Source organism: Clarias gariepinus, chromosome 3, assembly GCF_024256425.1.
Source record: "Clarias gariepinus isolate MV-2021 ecotype Netherlands chromosome 3, CGAR_prim_01v2, whole genome shotgun sequence".
NCBI lineage: Eukaryota > Metazoa > Chordata > Actinopteri > Siluriformes > Clariidae > Clarias > Clarias gariepinus.
Genome location: NC_071102.1, coordinates 41,455,666 through 41,481,363, shown reverse-complemented (window position 1 = coordinate 41,481,363; position 25,698 = coordinate 41,455,666). Strand labels below are relative to the sequence as shown.

Here is a 25,698-nt window from a genome sequence, read left to right as displayed (position 1 = left end):
GTAGAATTAAGGCAGTTCTGAAGGCGAAAGGGAGTTAAGCACCGTATTAGTATGCTGTTCCTAATAATCCTTTAGGTGAGTGTGTATATATATATATATATATATATATATATATATATATATCTACACAGTGGTTACTCAAGCGGAATGTCTATGAATCAAAGATGGCGCCGGTGTTCATGGCGTACCGTCTTTCTGCTCTCTCTTGTTTGCTTTTTATGGTTGTTTTATTAATAACATTGTTTATACATGACGCTACCTCTGCACTGATCTATGATCGTCTTACACTTTTAAATATTAGAACTTCATATGAGAAATTTTTCAAAGATGGAAGAGGCGAGCTGCAGCTCCCAATCACTAAGCCGCCGCTAATTATTCCTACCTGGTGGAAAACGTGAGCCCTGGCCTCCTCTGGAAAAGAAATGGCGCCGTCATGGAAAGCGGGGAGAAAAGTTGGTGAAACTAAAAGCGTATCTGGTCTCTCTTCCGAGAACGCCTTGCCCAGAGGATGTGCTACCAGGTGTTATATCGGCGCTCAGAGAGAATGTTATCGCAGTGGTTGCAGCCCATCGGACTACCGGAGCCTGTGATGACCCATGGTTGGCGTGTCTTGCGTCCTCACTGGAGGGGAGCTAATCTGCGAAACCTTTGCCCTGTACCACTTGGCCCGCAGCGGTCTTACAGTGTCTCGGTGGACAATGCGGGACCAGCAATCAGGTTGGCGCTGATAAATGTTTGTTTATTGAGAAACAAGACCTTCATTTTAAATGAGTTCATTAGAGCTCGAAATTTAGATTTTCTATTTATTACTGAAACTTGGGTTAATGCCGGGGATATGTCTGTTTTTGGAAAAGTGGTGCAGAGTAATTTTATAGTTTTTAATACTCCCCGAGAAACAGGAAGGGGAGGTGGTGTAGGTTCTATCTTTAAGGATAATTTTATTTGCAATAGGCTCAATTTTAAGCGTTTTTCTAGTTTTGAACTCCAAGCGTTTGAAATGCAGCTGTCATCTCCTGTGCTTTGTGCTATTGTCTATCGACCACCTGGTCTCAATAAGAACTTTATTTCAGAGCTGTCTGTGTTTTTAGCGGACATTATTGTTAAATATGATAAAATATTAATACTGGGGGACTTCAACATTCATATATGTTGTCTAACAAATTATTTTTCTAAGGACTTTTTAAATCTAATTGATTCTGTTGGCCTTCAGCAAATGGTTAATGGTCCTACACATATTCATGGTCACACGTTGGACTTGATTCTGTTACTTGGTTTATTAGTCAGTGAAATTATTATAGATGATCTCTTGGTTGCTGATCACAATCCTGTTTTATTTATTGTTTTTCCTCCATGTCAACCTAAAAAAGTTTGTACTACAAAGAGACTGGTTCGCTTGATAAAATCAACTACACATGGGGATTTTAATGAAATTTTTGTGGACTCTTTGCAAAATATAAAAATAGACCTTTTATCACCCCATCTTAGTGTGGAGGAGTCGGCTAATATTTTTAATTCTGTGTGTTTGGATACACTTGATCAAGTAGCGCCTCTTAGGCAGATACATAGAAAGCACAAACCAACTTCATGGTTAAACGGACAAATTAGGGCCCTAAGAAGGAAATGTAGAAAAGGTGAACGGAAATGGAAGAAAGATAAGCTGCAAATCTCCTAGGAAATGTTGAAAGTTTCATTGGCTAAATTTCAACGGGCTGTAAAATCTGCTAGGACGAGCTTTTTCGCAAACGTTATTGAGAAGAATCGCCAAAATCCGAGAGTTCTTTTTTCAACAATTGATTCTGTTTTGAATCCTAAATTAGAGGCACCTGCTGCTTTATCTATTGAATTATGTGAAAGTTTTTTACATTACTTTGTCAATCGCATATCGGGGGTTCGGAACAATATACAGCATTGTACATATGTGTCTTTGAATGCACTAGAAATCACTGCAAATTTATCGCAACTTGAGCCTATTTCTACTGCTATTTTTAACGATATTGTTTTTAAGCTAAAGTCTACTTCTGCTCCTTAAGATATTATTCTGATACCTCTGTTAAAGCAAATCCATAGAATCGCTCAGCCCATAAATGATTTCTATAATAAATAAAAGTTTACCCTCAGGGATTGTGCCTGAGTATTGTAAACATGCTGTAGTTCAGCTATTGTTGAAAAAAGAAAATCTGGATAAGAGTGTTTTTTGCAATTATAGACCAATCTTAAAACTTTCATTTTTGGCAAAGATTTTAGAGAAATGTGTTCTGATTCAACTAGAGTCATTTATTGATGGAAATCATATCAGTGAAGTATTTCAGTCAGGTTTTAAGAAGCACCATAGCACAGAAACCGTTTTATTGAGGGTTTTTAATGATATTTTTTTGACAACCGATCAAGGGAATGTGACTGTTCTATTGCTGCTGGATCTTACAGCAGTGTTTGATATGGTTGACCACCATGTTCTTATTTCCTGGCTTGAAACATGTGTAGGCATCTCTGGAAATGCCTTAAGTTGGTTTAAGTCCTACCTCCTAAATAGACGTTTCTCTGTTTGTATGGGTGAATGTACATTAATTTCATCACCGTTATCGTGTGGCATTCCACAAGGGCACCACTTCTCTTTTCTGTTTATATGCTTCCTCTGGGTTCAATTCTGCATTCTGCTAAATACAGTGTGTCATTTCACTGCTATGCAGATGATACACACTTAAGCCAAATGATTCCACTGCCATAGAAAGATTGCTGGCTTGTCTTAATAAAGTTTAGGCATGGATGTCTATAAATTTCTTGAGCCTAAATGAATCGAAAACAGAATTGATTATGATTGGTCCCTCTGAACTTGATAGCGCAGTTGAATCTAAGCTGGGGCCTTTGTGCCAGTTTAAAAAATATCATGTAAGAAATCTGGGGATGATTTTTGATAGTGCACTTAAATTTGACAAGAAAATTAATGAAGTCGTTAGAACGAGCTTTTTTAAATTGAGCAAAATAAAGTCCTTTTTATCCAAGAAAGATTTGGAAAGGGTAATCCATGCATTTATTATTTCGAGATTAGACTATTGTTACTCGCTATATTATGGTGCTCAAAATAAAGTCTTAGAGAGACTGCAGATGGTCCAAAATGGGGCTGCAAGACTGCTTACATGCACGTGCAAATTTGATCATATTACTCCGGTGTTAAAAGCATTGCATTGGTTGCCTGTTACTTTTAGGATAAATTTTAAAATTTTATTATTGGTTTTCAAACCTTTACATGGTTTAGCAGCAACTTACAGTATATTGCTGTTCTAATCCAGGAACAAAATTCAACGAGACTATTACGTTCTCAATCACAGAAACGTCTTGTTGTTCCTCGGTCTAAGTTGAGGTCTAGAGGCGATCGCACTTTTGCAGTCGCCGCCCCTATCTTATGGAACGGTTTGCCTTCACATATTAGGGACCTTCCTACGCTTGCCCAGTTTAAAAGCCATTTGAAGACATATTTTTTTATGATAGCTTTCGATCAAAGATAAGTGTGAAGGGTGTTAGTGTCATGTATTTCTTTTTTTAAACTCTATTTTAGATATATGGCTATACTGGTCTTTTATTTGTTTTTTGCTGTTTAGTGTGTTATTGTCTGTACTGCACTATGGTCAACATTGTTGTTTTATTCAGTGCTTTAGAAATAAGTTTGAACTTTGAGCTTTGACTGCCGCGCACTCTGTCACGGCCAAACGTGTTGTTCTATCATTATTATTAAGGAAAACAACACAAACAACAGCTCAAGGGCTTGTAAAAATAATTTTATTTTTAACTGTAAAAATGTTAATTTTGGAGTCAGTGGTCCGAGCACAACGTAATAATCTTTGTATGATAAAATGACTAATGGCATAAATCTACACAAAGCGCTTCAGTTTCAAAATTTCATTTTACGCTGAACCCAAACAGCAAAAGAACATGATAATAATAATCTAAAGAATAATAACCATCTTGATTTTAGCTGTTTATGTCCAGCATTGAATAATCATTTAATTATTAATAATTAAAGCTGCTCCCATCGTGCGCGCTTTCACTTAAAAAAAAATGCAGTGTTTAATCAGCAAGTATATGTCGCCTCTCTTTATGAGAGATAAATATTCTGACTTAAACAAAGCTGCTCGTGTCGGCTCATATCGGGAGCATTTTGATCAAAGGGGAGCTTAATGGTGGCCGTGAAGTGCAAAACAAATGAACAAAACTGAAAACAAAATAACAAAACCCAAAACAAAATAACAAATCCAAAACCAAATTAACAAAAACGGAAAACAAAATAACTAATATCTGACTGGCCGAGAAGTGCAATACAAATTAACAAAACGGAAAACAAATTAAAAACCAAATAACAAAACGCAAAACTATTTTTTTGGAGGGGGGGAGTTTTGTTGTTTTGTTTTTGTTTTTGTTATTTTGTTTTCGGATTAGTTAATTTGACTTTGAATTTGTTAATTTGTTTTCCGTTTTGTTAATTTGTATTGCACTTCTCAGCCAGTCAGATTCAAACCGGAAAAGGTAGGTATAGTTTGCGAATGAACTGCTTACTGCTGATTGGACGAGACATCTGTCACTCAAGATATACAGGAAGTAGGAACTTGTTTCTTTATCTTTGTTTCTTGTGTGTTCTGCTTCACTTTAAACTATGATGGCCGTGAAGTGCAAAAAAATTAACAAAACTGACTTCAAGGCCACCGTAAGAACGCCATATTTGAAACCACAATAATGTTTGCACATTCATACACACACAAATCTACTGCTACTACAGTACTTCCTTGAGTAAAATAAAATATAAAGGCTCACTGTGTTAACATTTACTTTGCTTAAAATTGATGGAACTAAGAAACGCCTATATTTAATTTAAGTTCCAAATTTGTACTGTAATTTTAGTACTGTGATGATAAATTCGTTTAATGTTTCACTTGTATTTTATAAGGTTTTTGCTGGCGGTGGTACAGCGCAACGGGGGTACTGGGATGTGAAAATGTAATTTGTTAAAATGTTTTATTATTTAATAAAGAACATTATGATGATCATAACAGCCTACTGCATTTAATTCTTATAATAACGCAAAAACACATCGACATCTGCTGACGCAGTAGCACATCCTGACAATGTTAGAATTTTTATGGTAATTTATTTTCGTTTATTTCAGTCAATAAATCTACTACAAATTTAAAGAGCACAAAATATAAGATGACAAAAAACAAACATGCGTAGCTTTTCTAATTACATTAGATAAAATCTAATTGAAATCACGTTTACTTTGCTTAAATTTGATCCTAATAAGGTTTAATTAAATTTAAATTCTACATTTGTACTGTAATTTTAATACTGTGATTATGAATTCATTTAATTACAATGTTTTACCTGATTTTATCCGCTACTATGTGCAGCTCCAATAGAGCGCGGCTCATTAATCCTGCAGAGAATGAACTGATGCCCGAGGCGTCAGTCTGTAGTTATATAGCGCCACTCAGCGGTAGAAGCTAGCAAACGCACAAACCCAAATGTCGCCACCGTGAGGCATGGCGGTAAAATCAGAATACCGCATGAGTAACATTTGTGTGTGTGTGTGTGTAATCAAGGCCGGCTTTATGTAGGGGCACATGTTAATATATTCCTAAAATTAATATTCAATTTAAATTCAAATTTTATTTGTCACATACACTATCATACACAATAGGATATGCAGTGAAATGCTTAGACAACTGCTCATGACCTTAAAATAAAAGACTATGGATAATAAATAAATATGAAAAAAATAAATGTGAATTTAACTAGGAAAGAATAAAATATAAAATGAAAGTAAAAAAATAGGGTTAGAGAGTCGACAATTTAGAGTCGACAGTTTGCCATACCTTAGAAAATGTAGCTCCAGTTAAAATGAAATTATTAGAGATAAGAAATTTGATCCCTGGTATAACGATCACACGCGCACTTCAAACAGACCGCTCGGAAATTAAAACAAAAATAGCGTCAAACTAAATTGTTAGTGTTTCAAATAGCATGGAAGGAAAGCATCCTGAACTATAGAAAAGCTCTTAATGTAGCTAGATTAACATATCTCTTCACTCTTATAGAAAAATAATCCTAGATTTTTATTTAATGCTGTAGCCAAATTAAACAAAAATAAGACCACTGCAAAAATCTCCACAACAACATCATGCAATAGTGAGGACTTCATGAACTTTTTTAATAATAAAATTTTAAATATTAGGCATAATATTGAGGCTTTGAAACCGAACAAATGTAATTGATGCAGATGTTAATCTAGCCATGTCAGAAGAGAACCTAGAATACTTTACTCCCCTTTAAGAGAATGAACTCTTCTGCAAATTCATCAACCTGTATATTAGATCGTGTACTGACACATTTTCTTAAACAGATAGCACCAGCAATAACAGAACCTCTGTTGAGAATAATTAATTCCTCATTTAGCATTGGTTATGTTTCAAAATCTTTTAAATTAGCAGTTATCAAACCAATAATTAAGAAACCTGATCAGCCCTCGACCCCTGTCAGCTGTCCAATTACAGGCCAATATCAAACCTCTCCTTCATCTCTAAGAATCTGGAAAAGATAGTAGCGGAGCAGCTATGCTCATATATACATAGAAATGGCATACATAAACTGTATCAGTCAGGATTTAGGCCTCATCACAGCACAGAGACAGCACTCGTTAAAGTAGTAAATGACCTCCTATTGGCCTCTGATCAGGGTTGTGTAACTATGCTTGTATTACTCGACCTCAGTACAGCTTTTGACACCATTGATCACGCTATTCTTCTTCACAGATTAGAAAATGTAGTAGGAATTAAGGGTACAGCCCTTTCCTGGCTCAGATCCTATCTGACCGATCGTTATCAGTATGTAGACTTAAATGGTGATTATTCTGCATGTTCTCTAGTGGAGTTTGGCGTTCCACAGGGTTCAGTTTTAGGTCCACTGCTTTTTTCCCTTTACATGCTTCCTCTGGGCAGCATAATACATAAGCATGGTATTAGTTTTCATTTTTATTTTGACGATACAGTTATACGTCTCAGCAAAACCTAATGAAAAAAAAAACAGCTTACTAAAATTGCGCAATGTGTGCAGGACATAAGCAATTGGATGCTAATTAACTTCCTTTTGCTTAATCCGGATAAGACAGAAGTTCTAGTCATAGAACCGCATACAGCTAGGAGTAAAATTTTAGATCACACCGTAACTTTAGATGGCCTTTCTGTTCCATCAAGTGCAACAGTAAAAGACCTAGGTGTGATTTTAGATTCCAGCCTTTCATTTGAAGCTCATGTAGATAATATTACCAGGATAGCATTCTTTCACCCCAGAAATATTGCTAAGATAAGAAATATATTGTCGCTAAACGATCCAGAAAAACTAGTTCATGCTTTTATCACCTCTAGGTTGGACTATTGTAATGCCTTACTGTCTGGTTGTTCAGCTAGGTGCATAAACAAGCTTCAGCTAGTCCAGAATGCAGCAGCAAGAGTCCTCACTAGAACCAGAAGATATGAGGACATCACCCCTATCTTATCTTCACTGCATTGGCTCCCTGTGAAATTTCGCATTGATTTTAAAATACTACTCTTGACATATAAAGCATTAAATGGTCTCGCGCCACAGTACCAGCGCGAACTGCTAGTGTCTTACGAACCGCCACGCCTACTTCGATCAAAGGATGCAGGCTGCTTGTCAGTACCACGTATTATGAAAAATACAGTTGGGGGCAGAGCTTTTTCTTACAAAGCCACAAAATTATGAAATAGTCTTCCAAATAGTGTTCGGGACTCAGACACAGTCTCAGCGTTTAAGTCCAGGCTAAAAACCTATTTATTTAGCCAAGCATTTTTATAAATAGATTTGCCTTAGTCAAAGGAGCAGATCTGGGGGACTCATGGACGTAGAGTATTATGGTGAACTAGTATGTTTAGATGCTGTGTTCCTCACTCTCATTGATCACTTAGGTTTGTTGATGATGAGGTGATTGTTTGCTTTACATCTCAGGAAGCCCTCATGTTTGTGTTTACCTCTGGCTCTCTCTTTTAGTTATGCTGTCATAGCTTGCACTCTACAGTTAATATACATTCACATTATACATTGTGTGACTGTGACCATACCTAACTGCCATCTCTCCTCTTCTTCTCTTTCTCCCCCTCTCTCCCAGTCTCCCCCTTTCACTCTTTCTCTTTCTCTCTCTGTCGAGCTACACATTTCTCTCTCTGTCGAGCTTTCCTGAGCTGCCAGTGATCCAGACTCCCTCTGCCCTCCGGACCTGTCTGGCCCATCCTGGTGCCCCGCTTCTGGTTGGAGATCTCGTCACATGGATGCCCCGTGTGTCTCTTTGGGATGCGTCTGGTGTCTGGGGATGATTCTTTGTACCTAAAAGATGGTTCTGGCCTCGACTGGTGTTGGCAACTGTTTCTCTGGCGACTTGACAGTCCTATAGGTCAGGACTGGAACTTTCTACAAGTCTACCTGAGTCTTCAATAACTACCTGGACTCCATATTAACATCAGTTAACATCAACTATTATAGCTGAACTGCCTGACACATAACACACTGTATAAATGCAGATCATTTACTGCTTTCTGTTTCACCCAAATGAGGATGGGTTCCCTGTTGAGTTTGGTTCCTCTCAAGGTTTCTTCCTAATACCATCTCAGGGAGTTTTTCCGTGCCACTGTCGCCCTCGGCTTGCTCACCAGGGACAAACTGGTCCAACTGACAAACATACCATTTTGATTCATACACATTCACATTTCATACAAACTTAAATAATTATTTTGATTGTGTAAAGCTGCTTTGCGACAATGACAATTGCTAAAAGCGCTATACAAATAAAATTGAATTGAATTGAATTTGTTTAAAAGTCAAAAAGACCTGTCAAGTGAAAACTGCATAGTATAGTAGAAAATATTAAAATATTATATTATGAATGGTTTTCCGGGCCTACTGTGTACATTAAATATGTACACTTATGTATAATTTATACTATATGCAAATATGAATATTATTATATATTGTGGCATGGGGGCGGCTGACGACCGTCATGCCTTGCGGGGGGTTTCTATGTGGTTACCCTTTTTGGGAAGTGTGTTTGGGTTAGTGGCTTCAGCCATGTTTGTGTGTGACCTGTTGAATGTGCTCTGGTTCATGCTAAGGCTGAATTGGGTCTGGTTCTCGAGTGAATGTGTTTCCCATGCTGTACTGTGCTGTGTGAAATAAAGTACTACCAGCCATTTGCATTGGGCAGCAATCAAGCTCACTTGTCCTCCAAGATCCTTCTAGTGGTAAAAACGCTACAGTATATTTATATTTCATATACGAGTGATGTGATGAAATGTTTGGTGAATAAAGGCATAAAACTGAATAAGTTATTAGATTAGATTAGATTAGATTAGATTAGATTAGATTAGATTAGATTAGATTCAACTTTGTTGTCATTACACATGTACAAGTACAAGGCAACAAAATGCAGTTAAGGTCTAATCAGAAGTGCAATTAGCATAAAGTGCAGGATAAAGGTAAGATAAGTTCTAAGTACACTTAAGAGGGATATGTGCAGATATATAGAAGACTTCAAGACTCTTATCAGTGAAATATTTGAATGGTGCAAAATTTATTTATTTATTTTTTACATTCAGTAAGTGGAATATATTTGAGTGGATCCTTAAAAATCTTCAAAAATCTTCTTACCAACTTGCAAAAGGGTACAAACAATAAGTCTCCAACACAACTAGCACATTACACTGGCTGTGAGCTATTGCCACATCCCTGTAAAGGAGTTCTTGGGAGGCCAGAGATTCAGACGTGAAGCAGCCAGTCTGATCATGGCTCCGGCATACTCAGAAGACTTTATGGTGACCAAATACTAGAAGAACGCTGAGATAAGTGCATTAGTGTGTTAATCAGATAATTATATAGTGAAATAAATGGAGTTTTCACTCTCATAAACATGTTCTGGTCTTCTGCACTATAAAATGTCCCAGTTTGACTTCTCACACCCCTTGTATATAATGTTAAATACAGAGAACAACATCTGAAAAACCAAAGAATAACAACTGAATGACACTGGTGTACTTTTCACTGAGTTGAGTAGCCACACCCTAAAAAAATGCACATAATATTATCACAATACACACTGTGACAAACATACTCATTCACAAACACACATTAACAGACTACACACTTACTCTAAGAAGAGGTGTGTGCAGATTTCAACCATCTGAATGCGTCATTTCTGTAAAATGCACAAAAATAAAATAAACATTCTTCATGTGTGTTATCAGGTATGGTTATTGTGGGGTCACAGATCTTTCGGTTATCATACACACGTGCACAAAAAGAAACGATAGATATGAACATGATTAATCACTCCCATGCACACACTCTAAATAAGTATTTAGAGAAATAAACACTGAAATAAACACACACACACAGACACACACAACCTACCCTAAGTGTATCGTAATCAGAGGACATGATTGCAGGATTCAGGCTTGAGTAGGTGTTATTGGCAGGATCTTTAACATTCTGCTAAGACAAAATAAGAGAAAAAATAACTTTTTTCTATAAATGTATTAATTGTTTGTGCAGTACCCGATAAATAAAAAAAGTCAGCAGGATCAAATTACTGGCCTGCATCAAAGTACGAAAATTAATTAAAGAGAAGGACGTTGAGAGGATGCAGAGGTGGAAGAAAGCGGTGCAGAGGAGTCAAAGATGAAGAGAGTTGAGCAGAGCATAAGGAAAGGATGAGGAAATACAAGCTGTATCTCTCATCTCTTATCATGGGCAACGTTAGATCTCTGGACAATAACATAGACGAGCTGAATGCCTTAGTTAAATCTGGAAACATCTTCCGTGACTGCAGTCTGATGTGTTTTACTGAGACTTGGTTACATGGTGATGTGCCTGACTCTAATATTACACTGGACGGCTTCAACGCTATACGGAGTGCCAGGAAAAGAAAAGAGACCAGTAAGAAGTAAGGAGGGGGCTGGCTGTTTACATCAACAACATTTGGTGTAACAACAGCCGTGTGACTGTTAAAGGGAGTCTTTGTAGCCCCAATATTGAACTGCTGGCTATCGGAGTTCGCCCATATTATTTACAAAGAGAATTCCAAGGAATTCCAAAGAGAATTCCAAGGAATTCTCTGTAATAATAACTGCTGTGTACATTCTTTTATCCACGAATGCACCGCTGAGTGTGACGTCATCCACTCGGTAACCGCTAAACTCCAGACTCGACACCCGATGCCTTCTTCCTGATCTCTGGCGATTTCAACCACACATCACTGACCAAGACTCTTCTCACTTTCGCTCAATATGTGGATTGTCACACCAGGGAGGATAGAACACTAGACCTGCTGTATAATAATGTTAAAGGTGCTTACAGTGTGGCAGCACTACCACCCCTGGGGAGGTCGGACCACAACCTTGTCCACCAGCTGCCTATAAAAAAAACTCTGGTTCAGAGACAGCCTGCTATATTGAGGAATGTGAGACGGTGGTCAGAAGGAGCCACTGCTGCATTACAGGATTGTTTTGAGGCTACAGACTGGGAGGTTCTCCACATGGTGAGGACATTGATGGAATGATAAACTGTGCAGAAAATGATAAAACAAAATCAGGGATGGGAAAGAGTCCTACAGGAGAAAAACTGGAACAAAGGCTGTAACAAAACAACATGAGAGAGATGTGGAAGGGGCATGAGGAGCATTACTGGCTACAAGACAGGTCGCCAGGATATTGTGGGGAATGTGGAGCGTGCAAATGATCTAAACAGTTTCTTTAATAGATTTGATTTCTCTGTCTTACACTTCTCCTGGCTTTAGCTTCAATTCACTCTCTCCTACACCCATGTCCTCTCCCACACAAAAAACAGCCACTACACCTGCCCTCCCCTCAATCAATATCTCAGAGAATGATTGGGTCAACTGTGGTTTGAGCAAGCTCCGCCCCACAAAAGCTACAGGTCCAGATAAAGGGCAAGAGTCCTGAAATCATGTGGTCCCCAACTCTGTGGTGTCCTCCAGCACCTCTTTAGTCTAAGTCTGCCTTTACAGAATGTTCCTGCATTGTGGAAAACATCACGCATCGTACTAGTCCCCAAAATATCTTGTCCCTGTGCCCAGGCCTGTCGCTCTGACATCGCATAGTATAAAGGTGTTTGAGAGACAGATTCTGAATACACTTTGTCCCCTGGTGAAGACCTTCTCCAGTTTGCCTACCAGTCTTTCCTGGAAATAGAGGACGCCATAATACACCCGCTCAATTTAACCTACTCCCACCTCGACAAACCTGGGCCCTGTGTAAGGATGATGTTCTTTGACCTATAGTGCCTTTAATACTGTACCATTTAACCAGCAATACTGGGGAAGAAACGTAAGAATATGCACATAGTCAGTTTCTTGGTTTCCTGGTTCATGGACCATATGACCTGCTGTCCTCAGTATGTTCGACTACAGAACTCTGTGTCCAAGACTGTGATCTGCAGCACCGGAGCACCTCAGGGGACTGTACTGTCTCCTTTTTTTTTCACCCTTTATAATCTGACTTCAGATATAACTTATGCCATCTGCTGACTCCGTAGTTGTTGGATGTATAAAGGATGGCAACATCTCTGAGTAGCTGTCTGCGGTGGTTGACTTTGTTTCCTGGTGTGAGTGTCATCACCTACAACTTAACACTGGGAAAACAAAGGAGATGGTGGTAGACTTTAAGAGAAGTAAGATCCCTGTGACTCCTATATCTATCCAGGGGAAGAAAGTGGACATGGTCTCAGAATACAAATATCTGGGAGTTCATCTGGATAATAAAATTGACTGGTCACATACAGTAGGTACTTAATCGGAATGTTGGTTTTACTGGTGCACGGCGGCAGCATTTGGGTTTGTGAGTTTGCTGGCTTTTACCGCTGAGTGGCGCTATATAACTATACTGTATACTGACGCCTCAAACCTTAGTTCATTCTCTCAAGGATTAATGAGCCGCAGCTCCTTCAGAGCTGCATGTAGTAGCGGATAAAATCAAGTGAAATCAAGTAAAATCTTATTAGGATCGAATTTAAGCAAAATAAATGTTAAGCCTCAGATTTTATTATGTATTATTAGAAAAGCTACATGTGTAGGGTTTTGTGTCATCTTATACTTTGTGTTCTTTAAATTTATAGTAGATTTATTAACTGAAATAAATGACCATAAAATTCAAACATTGTCAGGACGTTCTACTGCGTCAGCAGATGTCGATGTCATTCAGCCCCATTTGGGTTTTTACTTTATTATAATAATAAAATGCTGTAGGCTGTTATGATCATCATAATTTTCTTTAATAATAACGAATGACCCCCGTTACGCTGTACCACTGCTGGCAAAACCTTAATAAATACAAGGTAAACATTAAACAAATTTACAATCACAGTACTAAAACTACAGTACAGATTTAGAATTTCAATTAAATATAGGCATTTCTTATTTGCATCAAATTTAAGCAAAGTAAATGTATACCTTTATATTTAGCTTTTAGATTATATCATATAACACTAGCGTATAGCCAGAAAACAGACTCTGGGTGTGCATCAGAAAAAGTTTTCCAGATTAATGGTTAAAAACGATATAATAAAACTATATAAGCAAAATCAAAACCCCATTTACTTTAAATTAGGTAAAAAACAATAACCCACGTTTAGAAATTCTTTCCGACATGAGTTGGCCTGGTGTTATGCGCAAAGCGCCGGGAGATTTCCTGAAGCTCAAATCTCCGAAATCGCTGGGGCATTTTTTCTAAATAGACGCTATTTTTAATAACCGATGGAGGGTTTGAGCTGTATTCACACGTATTCCTGCCTAAACAACTCTTAAAACTACACTTGTGACGCAACAACAGTAATATTTTGATCATTTTGCAGGCTGCCATTTGGAGAAACGAGAGAATAATGAATAAACCAGTTGTTGGGTCTAAAGTAGTAAATGACCTCCTATTGGCCTCTGATCAGGTTTGTGTAACTACGCTTGTTTTACTCGATCTCAGTGCAGCGTTTGACACCATTGATCATGGGATTCTTTTTTACAGATTAGAAAATTTAGTAGGAATTAAGTGTACAGCCCTCTCCTGGCTCAGATCCTATTTGACCGATCGTTATCAGTATGTAGATTTAAATGGTGATTATTCTGCATGTTCTCTGGTGGATTTTGGTGTTCCACAAGGTTCCGTTTTACACCCACTGCTTTTTTCCCTATACATGCTTCCTCTTGGCAACATAATCCGTGGTATTGGTATTAGTTTTTAATGGTCATTAAAAAAAAAAAAGCTTACTAAAGTTGAGCAATGTGTGCAGGACATAAGAGATTGGATGCTAATTAACTTCCTTCTGCTTAATCCTGATAAAACAGAAGTTCTGGTCATAGGACTGCATTTAGCTACAAGTAAGATTTTAGATCACACTGTAACTTTAGATGGGCTTTTTGCTCCATCGAGTGCAATTATAGATTCCAGCCTTTAATTTGAAGCTCATGTAGATAATATTACCAGAATAGCATTCTCTTACCTCAGAAATATTGCCAAGATAAGAAATATACTGTCGCTAAACGACACAGAAAAACTAGTTCATGCTTTTATCACCTCTAGGTTGGACTATTGTAATGCCTTACTGTCTGGTTGTTTAACTAGATGCATAAACAAGCTTCAGCCAGTCCAGAATGCAGCAGCGAGAGTTTTCACTAGAACAGTGAATATCAAATTCAAATTAAAATTTTATTTGTCACATACACAGTCATACACAGTACGATATGCAGTGAAATGCTTGCTCAATAGCTCTGGTTCAGATTTTTCATGTTTGTTGTGTAAAGTACTCGTGGACATTACCATCACTATTGTATTTCTTCGATACAAAATTTTTTTTATGACTAAATTGTATTTTAAAACTGCGGCGAGGGAAAATGTCACTTTGCGCCACCTGGCGGTCATTTAACGAATGACTGATTTATTTTGGGCGCTGTTGTTTTTGTGTTTTCTCTGACCACAGAGCAAATTCAGCCAGAGACTGATTACCTCCAAGTGGTCTACTGACCGCCGATCTTTTCTCCCTATGGCCATAAAATAATACAACTCTTCTTTGTAACGTGGACATTATAGAGAGAGCCACCTTTTAGCAACAACAATAATACAGTATAATTACACATGTTGCTATTGCACATATAACTGGTATCGTAACTTTTTTCCCTCAGATGTGCAATATCTGTATATAGAATTATGTTTAATGTGCAACTAAGTATTTATTTATTTATTTATTTATTTGCATTTTCCTTCCTTCTGTAAATGACTGTCAGCAGCTGTAATCAAGTATAAGCAATTTCCTTCTGGGATTAATAAAGTTCTTTGAATCTTTGTGAATCTTGAATCTTGTAACACCCGTTTCTTCCTGTTTCTCCCTTCACATACACATGCACACATACACACACAACTTACCCTCAGTGTGTCATAATCAGAGGACATCGTTGCAGGATTCAGAGCTGAGTAGGTGTCATTGGCAGGGTCTTGAACATTCTACTCACACAAAAAAAGAGAAAATCAAAAGAGAAAAAAATGATATATATATATATATATATATATATATATATATATATATATATTATATGACAGTGAGGTCAATAAGTATTCAATCACCCTGTGATTTTGCAAGTTCTCTTACTTAGAAATCATGGAGGGGTCTACAAGTTTCAGCATAGGTGCATTTCCACAGTGAGAGACAGTAAAATCCAGAAATCACATTGTAGGATTTTTTAACAATTTATTTGTGAATTACTGTGTCGAATAAGTTTTTATATAGAGAGAGATTTTGGCCCACTCCTCCATACAGATCTGCTCTAGGTCTGTCAGGTTATGGGGCTGTTGCAACACGGAGTTTCAGCCCGCTCCAAAGATGTTCTATTGGTTTTAGGTCTGGAGATTGGCTAGGCCACTCCAAAACCTTGATATGCTTCTTAAGGAGCCACTCCTTGGTTTTTCTGGCTGTGTGCTGTGGGTCATTGTCATGTTGAAAGACCCAGTCACGACCCATCTTTAATGCTCTGACTGAGGGAAGGAGGTTTTTGCCCAATATGTCACAATACATGGCCCCATTCATCCTCTCCTTAATATAGTCGTCCTGCAGTCGTCCTGTGCAGAAAAACACCTCCAGAGCATGATGTTTCCAGCCCCATGCTTTACTGTAGGTATGGTATTATACTTATCATTCTTCATCCTCCAAACACGGTGAATGGAGTTAAGACTAAAAAGTTCTACTTTGGTGTTATCTGACCACAAGACTTTCTCCCATGACTCCTCTGGATCATCCAGATGGTCCCTGGCAAACTTCAGACGGGCCTGGACATGGGCTGACTTAAGCAGGGGAACCTTTCGTGCTATGCAAAATTTTAAAGCATGACGTCTTAGTTTATTACTGATAGTAACCTTGGAAATGATGGTCCCAGCTCTCTTCACGGCATTGACCAGCTCCTCCCGTGGAGTTCTGGGCTGATTCTTTTCCATTCTTAGCATCATTGATACCCTACGAGGAGAGATCTTCTGTGGGGCCCCAGTCCGAGGGACATTGACAGTCATCATTATCCTCTTCCATTTTCTGACAATTGCTCCAACCTGGTTTTGCCCAGGTTGCTACATAGACTTTGGCTAATTGTGGGGTGCAGAGGTGTCTTTATAACAGCTAATGACCTCAAACAGGTGCTACTAATTTAGAATCATCAGCAGAGTGTAGATGGAGTATTTAAAAGCAAAATAACAGGTCTTTGAGGGTTAGAAATCTGGCTGATAAGCAAGTGATAAAATACTTATTTGACACAGAAATTCACAAATAAATTGTTAAAAAATTATACAATGTGATTTTCAGATATTTCTCTCACTGTGGAAATGCACCTATGCTGAAAGTTGTAGACCCCTCTATGATTTCTAAGTAAGAGAACTTACTTAGAACACAGAGTGATCAAATTAAATACTTTTTGACCTCATATTAAGCTACTGTATTTTTGTATGTATTAATTGTAAATACACTGCCAATCAAAAATAAAAACACAAAAAAACTGTACTTTATATATATATTTAAACTAAAATTATATTCTTATATATATATATATATATATATATATATATATATATATATATATATATATAAGTTTCAGCCTGCCAGTGCAGACCCAGGGGCACAACCAGCAGCCATAGCAGACTCATCTAAGCAACAGCTAACCAAGGGACAAGTGACAATGGCTGAGCTCCCTACAGTATGGGGCGGTAGATGTTCCATTACTTGGGCCACGCAATGATGGCCAATGCATTCCTGCCCTCAAATCATTTTAAAAACTTAACATTTGTCAACATAGAGTGTCAGAATACAGCTCAGAAGCTTGCCCCCACTGCTAATCTCACTGACCATCATTGGTGTTATATTCGAGCGCATTGGGACAGACCTGGTTGACCCACTCCCAAAGGCAGTGAGGGGCCACTTGTACAGAATATCTTGGTCATGGAACATGTGGAATAAGCCTTTCTTTTGGACATTTATTTGTGTCACTAGCAAGACCTCCTCCACCACCTTTGTTTGGTTCTTAAGGAGCTATGAAAAGGACTTTTATGGTGAAGAACATCTAGTCCTGTATGTAGATAAGTAGGTCACACCAGAAAAACGCAGTAGGTCACACCAGCGAGAGATTAAAGGGCTGTTGAGGAGCTGAAGTACAGTGAAACTCTGGATTGTGAGTAACGCGGTTTGTGAGTGTTCTGCAAGATTTTTAAAACATTTTGACTTGGAAAACAACTTGGTTTACCAAGGGCGCCGAGGGTCACGTGATCAGAACATTCCAAGATGTCGCTGGTGAGGTCGGCTGCCATCACAACTGCTCCGATCTATTTTACTTTGTTTTCGTCTTTTAAGTTATCTTTCAGTAACTTTAAACTGGCTAATTCATCACTATTGAGTGCATTAGGTACGATCGAGACACTCTTGTTTGTTTACAATGTACTTTTGTATTGGTTCCGATGACCATTGTTATACTACAGTCAAGGATGGCTACAAGGCACAATTTCGTCCACTGTTTGGGAAATTCAATTCAATTTTATTTGTATAGCGCTTTTAACAATTTACATTGTCACAAAGCAGCTTTACACAATCAAAAGAATTAAGTTTATATGAAATGTGAATGTGTATGAATCAAAATGATATGATTGTCCCTGATGAGCAAGCCGAGGACGATGGCGACAGTGGCAAGGAAAAACTCCCTGAGATGGTAATAGAAAGAAACCTTGAGTGGAACCAGACTCAACAGGGAACCCATCCTCATCTGGGCGAAATTTCACAGGGAGCCAATGCAGTGAAGATAAGATAGGGGTGATGTCCTCATATTTTCTGTTCTAGTGAGGACTCTCGCTGCTGCATTCTGGACTAGCTGAAGCTTGTTTATGCACCTAGCTGAACAACCAGACAGTAAGGCATTACAATAGTCCAACCTAGAGGTGATAAAAGCATGAACTAGTTTTTCTGCATCGTTTAGCGACAATATATTGTAGCGTTTTTACGCAGGGAAGAATGCTGGAGAGACGAGTGAACTTATTTGCTACCCAATGCAATGGCTGGGAGTACTTTATTAAGCACACAGCATGTAAGGCATGAGCAGCACCTTCACTCAGGAGCCTACATCCAATTCACCACTAGCTTGAACTGGAGCACATTTCACACGATACACACCCCTCACACAAACAGGGCCGAAGCCACCAACCCAAACACCTTTCCCCAACATGGTGAACACACACCGACATCCCCGCAAGGCATGCTGGTCGTCAGCCGCCGCCCCGCCCACGCCACACTGCCCCCACCCGAGCTGTGACCGTCCCTGGTCACCATGACGAACTCCGTTTCGGAGGCGTGGAGGCGGTCGGCGCTGGCGGTGGGAACGCCGGCGTCCTTTGGCAGGTGAGGAGTGAACGCAAATGTAGTCCTGAGGCGGTCCGGCCTCCAGAGTTCGATGGTGTGCGGCTGTGGAGGCGCAGGACGGTCCCGGTGGGGCAAAACTCGTGCCCGCCCTGCCAACCGCACCCGGTAGATGACATCGGAGAGCCGAGCTGGCTGTGAGTGTCCACGCCCATTCGCCCCTTCTGCCTGGCGATGAGCGGTTCACAGTTCCACAACCCATGGGAAACAGTGGAGCCGGTGTCCACGAGCGCCCGCAGTAAGACGCCGTCCGGCACACAGTCGATGTAAAGCCCCGCGGGGCTCCCCAACCGTCCACCCGGCGCTAGGTTAGCGGCTGCTGGTGTACGCTGTCCCTCAGGCCTGAGAATGTTAAAGCGGTAGTCCGGCTGTCCCTCAGGCCTGAGAACGTTGCAGCGGTAGTCCGGCGGTCCCTGGCCTCGGCGTCGTCGCGGAATCTAGGAAGCATTGTCGAGGCCTAGCCGCGACCGGTAGCCCTGTCCCCGGCTAGGTTCACCTACCAAGCGCCACTGAGCTGCGGGCGGTCGCTCGGCTCTTTCGCCGTGATGTGCCGCCATTATGGGCTCAGCGCGCTCGACCTCGGTCCTTACGGTCACCCGCGCCCTCGCCTCGCCGCGAAACGTCGGAGAGCTGCTCGTTGCCTAGCCGCGACGGGTAGCCCTGTCCCCGGCTAGGTTCACGAACCGAGCGCCACTGAGCTGCGGGCGGTCGCTCGGCTCTTCCGCCGCGATGTGGGATTTTCTGCTTCCCGCTCCGCGTTGGTTGACGTGGTGTGCTCGCGCTAGCTCCGCCAGGAAAGCGCTTTTTCTGCGCAAGTAGTCGCTCCGCTACTGGGCGGCCCGCTTGGATTTTTAGAAGGTCTTCCTTTGTGCGCTCGAACCCGTTATTCTCCATCCCACTTCTGACACCAATGTAGCGTTTTTACGCCGGGAAGAATGCTGGAGAGACGAGTGAGCTTATTTGCTACCCAATGCAATGGCTGGGAGTACTTTATTAAGCACACAGCATGTAAGGCATGAGCAGCACCTTCACTCAGGAGCCTACATCCAATTCACCACTAGCTTGAACTGGAGCACATTTCACACGTCACACACCCCTCACACAAACAGGGCTGAAGCCACCAACCCAAACACCTTTCCCCAACATGGTGAACACACACCGACATCCCCGCAAGGCATGCTGGTCGTCAGCCGCCGCCCCGCCCACGCCACACTATTGTCAACCAATAAGTGTTTCCATTTATGGCACAGGCGCTGTGTGTGTGTTTTTCTTTCTCCTTCACTGCTGAGTGTGTGTTATGTGTGTGCGCGAGCGAAATTTGACACCGTGCCGGTTGTGTGTGAGTAAAGCACCCCCTTTTTCACACACACACACACAAACACATTAAAGGAGAGAGGGAGAGAGAGAGAGAAAGAGAAAGATTGTGTGAACCGGCAACGGTGTCAAATTACACACACTCAAACATTGACACACAGTAAAGGCTATAGAGAAAGAGAGCATGTGTGTTTGTGTTTGAACAGGCGCAGTGTCAAATTATGCGCGCACACACATAACACACACACTCTGCAGCGCAAGAGAAAGAAACACACACACACACGGATTGATTATACCAGTAAGAGACGAAAAATCGTTGGCTCAGTTGTGATGACGCGATGCTCGGTGTCAAAACAAGAAGCGCCTGCGTTATACATGATACTCGGAGCTCGTTAACCACGACAACGCTCGTTTTTTAGGTCAAAATTTATTACAAATCTTTGCTCGTCTTCCGAAACACTCGTAAACCACGTTACTCGTAATCCAAGGTTCCACTGTATACAACTTTGTATATGTATATGCATATGCATATAAGTATATGCTCTTGCAAGTTTCCTTGAAAATGTTATAGAGCGCTCTTTTGAATTGCATGCCTGTAAGTGTTTGATCTGTTTTTGGACTTTGACTTATGCATTTTGCATTTGCGTTTGATGCCCTGTTTCTTGATTGATCGACCCATGTCTGTTTCACTGACCACAATTTTGATTTACGCGTTTGTTTTATGTTGTTAAGGTTCTTACTATTAATTGTCTCCTCTTAGAAAAATGTCCCCAAATCCACCCTCTTCCAGCTTTATCACTACACTGCAACAATGCAGCGTATTATTATTATTTTTTTGCTATACCAGAAGCTAGTCCTACAAAAATTGTACCATCTAATGTCAAAGTAAATTCAGTCTACAAAAACACAGATGAAACCTTTCCTCACAAGTGATATGAATGAAACTTGTCCTCAATGTCATTGTTTCAAAGCAGCTCCACAATGTGTCATAGTCAGTCGACATGCTTGCAGGGGTCAGAGCTGTGTAAGTATCACTGCCAGAGCTTAGAACATTCTAGGGGGAGTGAGAATTTAAAAAAATAAATGCATATATGCACACACACACATTTACATTTAGGCATTTGGCAGACGCTCTTATCCAGAGCGACTTACATTTTTATCTCATTACACATCTGAGCAGTTGAGGGTTAGGGGCCTTGCTCAAGGGCCCATCAGTGGCAACTTGGTGGTTGTGGGGTTTGAACCTGGGATCTTCCAAACCGTAGTCCAATGCCTTAACCACTGTGCTACCCCTGGCCCACACACACATACACACATACACGCCTATGTTACTAAGAGGGGACTGTCACTCTACACTCACCAAGAGGGGACCGGGGTTTCTGCTTATTTTGAAGAAACAAAATTGACATGTAAAATTTTCTTTAAAGGTCTTTTTTTATAATATAACTTAAAATAAGCATTTTTTTTTTAAACATATGCCAAGAGGGGACCTGACACTGAGTGACTTCTACCTATCCAAGAGGGGACGTTCATGATTGTAGTGTAAATGTCTGTGAAGACGCAGAGACTGTTGACACACACCTTTTCTGACTTTATTTCCATGCAACTGTAAGCTTCTGAACATTTACACATTATTACTCCTGCACAAATATTCAGACTGTATAGATAAATGGCCATTATATATATATATATATATATATATATATATATATATATATTAAATAATAAATATTTAAATATTATTATTATTTAAAATAGTTTTTAATAATAACAAATAATAATCCAAATGAAAATAGTTCATAGGCAGAGAAAATTAACCTTTTTTTAACACATGCCTAAAAATTAGCATTTTTATTTTTAAAAAACACTCCAAGTGGGGAGATGTGTAAAACTCTGAGTGACGCTTACCTATCTAAGAGGGGACGTCCATAGACCAAACCAAAACACATCTCAATGCATAACAGCAAACTATGAAACCTATTTTATTACATAAGCAGTTTATACAAAGAAAATACTATTAGCAGCTATCATCTGCTAAATCTGAGCATCATGCTGTCAGTTTATTCTTACAATGACTTGATATGTTTCTCCAAGCCTCCTGAAGGTCAAAGATCACTCATACTGTTTGTTTGACCAGCCCTCACTGGTGACAAAGGGGCATCTATATATTACCATTATAATGTAAAATATATATATATATATATATATATATATATATATATATATATATATATATATATATATATATATATTATTGCTGTTTTAATACTAATTTCAGGTTACTTTGATAAAAAAATATATTTGCTCTAATCTGATATCATTCAAAACCACACTTCACCAGGCATGTTTCCAGTCTTTTGGAGGGCAGTGTGTATGGTGACTAGAATATATTATGAATGTGTGGTTAATAAAAAGAACTGCACACATGCAGTACAAGAACACACTGACCGGAGCTACTTCTCCAGGGTTATTTCTATGGCAATTCACACAGGTGTGTGTTACTCTGCAGCAATGACGATCCCACCAGGATATAAAAGTAAAAAAATTATAGCAAGTCTAAATAAACATTATATTGCATGATTGCATTCATAGTTTCATAGTAGGTTTCATAGTTTGCTGTTATGCATTGAGATGTGTTTTTGTGTGTTCTATGGACGTCCCCTCTTGGATTGGTAGACGTCACTCAGAGTTTAACACATGTCCCCACTTGGCATGTGTTTTAAAAAACGTTATTTTCAGGCATGTGTTAGAAAGAGGCTTCATTTTCTCTGGCTATTAACTATTTTCATTTGACTGAGCGTAGTTTAATTATTATTTGTTATTATTTAAAGGCACAGAAAATATCTGTTTTTGTTTATGATTTAAAGGCCATTTACCTATACGGTCATTAGGCCTTTTTTAAAAATACATGCCAAGAGGGGACCTGATACTGAGTGACTTCTACCAATCCAAGAGGGGACGTCCTTAGATTGTAATGCAAATGTGTTTGGAGATGCAAAGACTGTTGTTACACATTATTTCCTTACAATCTGTCTTTATTTCCATGCAACTGTAAAATAAACAAATATTCAGACCATATGGATACAGTGAGGTCAATAAGTATTTGATCACCCTGTGATTTTACAAGTTCTCTTACTTAGAAATCATGGAGGGTCTACAATTTTCAGCATAGGTGCATTTCCACTGTGAGAGTCAGAAACTAAAAAGAAAAGTCAGGAAATCACATTGTATGATTTTTTAACAATTTATTTGTGAATTACTGTGTTAAATAAATATTTGATCACTTGCTTATTAGACAGATTTCTGACCCCTTAAAGACCTGTTATTTTGCTTTTAAATACTCCATCTACACTCTACTCATGATTCTAAATTAGTAGCACCTGTTTGAGGTCGTTAGCTGTATTTCCGGATTTTTCTTTTTAGATTCTCTCTCTCACAGTGGAAATACACCTATGCTGAAAATTGTAGACCCTCCATGATTTCTAAGTAAGAGAACTTTAGAGAACAAAATCACAGAGTTAAAACACAGGCCAAGTGGGGACGTGTAAAACTCTGAGTGACGTCTACCAATCCAAGAGGGGACGTCCATAGACCAAACAAAAACACGTCAATGCATGAATGCAATCATGCAATATAATGTTTATTTAGACTTACTATAACTTTTGGACTTTTATGACCTGGTGGGATCATATATATGATTGTATGTAATATATATTACACAGGAACAATATATATATATATATATATATATATATATATATATATATATATATAAATATATATATATATATATATATGTATGTATATACCGGAATTCCAAAAAAGTTGGGATTTTAATCGTGAATAAAAACTGAGTGCAATGATGTGGAGGTGCCAACTTCTAATATTTTATTCAGAATAGAACATAAATTTTAAACTGAGAAAATGTATAATTTTAAGGGGAAAATATGTTGATTTAAAATTTCATGGTGTCAACAAATCCCAAAAAAGTTGGAGCAATAAGCAATAAGAGGCTGGGAAAAGTAAATTTGAGCATAACGAGGAGCTGGAAGACCAATTAACACTAATTAGGTCAATTGGCAACATGATTGGGTATAAAAAGAGCTTCTCAGAGTGGCAGTGTCTCTCAGAAGCCAAGATGGGTAGAGGATTACCAATTCCCACAATGTTGCGCAGAAAGATAGTGGAGGAATATCAGAAAGGTGTTACCCAGCGAAAAATTGCAAAGACTTTGCAGTTATCATCATCAACTGTGCATAACATCATCTGAAGATTCAGAGAATCTGGAACAATCTCTGTGCGTAAGGGTCAAGGGCGTAAAACCATACTGGATGCCCGTGATCTCCGGGCCCTTAAACGACACTGCACCATAAAGAGGAATGCTACTGTAAAGGAAATCACAGAATGGGCTCAGAAATACCTCCAGAAACCATTGTCAGTGAACACAATCCACTGTGCCATCCGCCGTTGCCAGCTGAAACTCTACAGTGCAAAAAAGAAGCCATTTCTAAGCAAGATCCACAAGCTCAGTCATTTTCACTGGGCCAGGGATCATTTAAAATGGAGTGTGGCAAAATGGAAGACTGTTCTGTGGTCAGACGAGTCACGATTCGAAGTTCTTTTTGAAAATCTGTGACGCCATGTCATCCGGACCAAAGAGGACAAGGACAACCCAAGTTGTTATCAACGCTCAGTTCAGAAGCCTGCATCTCTGATGGTATGGGGTTGCATGAGTGCGTATGGCATGGGCAGCTTGCATGTCTGGGAAGGCACCATCAATGCAGACAAATATATTCAGGTTCTAGAACAACATATGCTCCCATCCAGACGTCATCTCTTTCAGGGAAGACCCTGCATTTTTTAACAAGATAATGCCAGACCAAATTCTGCATCAATCACAACATCATGGCTGCGTAGGAGAAGGATCCTGCAGTCCAGATCTCTCACCTATAGAGAACATTTGGCGCATCATAAAGAGGAAGGTGCGACAAAGAAGGCCCAAGACGATTGAACAGTTAGAGGCCTGTATTAGACAAGAATGGGAGAGCATTCCTATTTCTAAACTTGAGAAACTGGTCTCCTCGGTCCCCAGACGTCTGTTGAATGTTGTAAGAAGAAGGGGAGATGCCACACAGAGGTAAAAATGGACTTGTCCCAACTTTTTTGGGGATTTGTTGACACCATGAAATTTTTAATCAACATATTCTTCCCTTAAAATGATACATTTTCTCAGTTTAAACTTTTGTTCCGTGATTTATGTTTTATTCTGAATAAAATATAAGAAGTTGGCACCTCCACATCATTGCATTCAGTTTTTATTCACGATTTGTATAGTGTCCCAACTTTTTTGGAATCCGGTTTGTGTGTGTGTGTGTGTGTGTATATATATATATATAT

At 39.2% G+C, this 25,698-nt stretch overlaps 1 protein-coding gene and 1 long non-coding RNA gene across 2 annotated transcripts in view; both read right to left on the bottom strand.

Annotated features, from left to right (window-relative positions):
* Positions 1 to 25,698, bottom strand: part of LOC128518710 (sialoadhesin-like) — a 1,187,000-nt gene that overhangs the window by 1,106,154 nt on the left and 55,148 nt on the right. The window lies entirely within an intron of this gene.
* The window catches only part of LOC128518570 (uncharacterized), a 31,716-nt gene continuing 16,234 nt past the window's right edge, over positions 10,217 to 25,698 (bottom strand). The window contains exons 2-4 of the long non-coding RNA XR_008357755.1: positions 15,477 to 15,554; positions 10,462 to 10,539; positions 10,217 to 10,246 (exon numbers count right to left, since the gene is read on the bottom strand). This is a non-coding gene — a long non-coding RNA (uncharacterized LOC128518570). The remainder of the gene's footprint in view (positions 10,247 to 10,461; positions 10,540 to 15,476; positions 15,555 to 25,698) is intronic.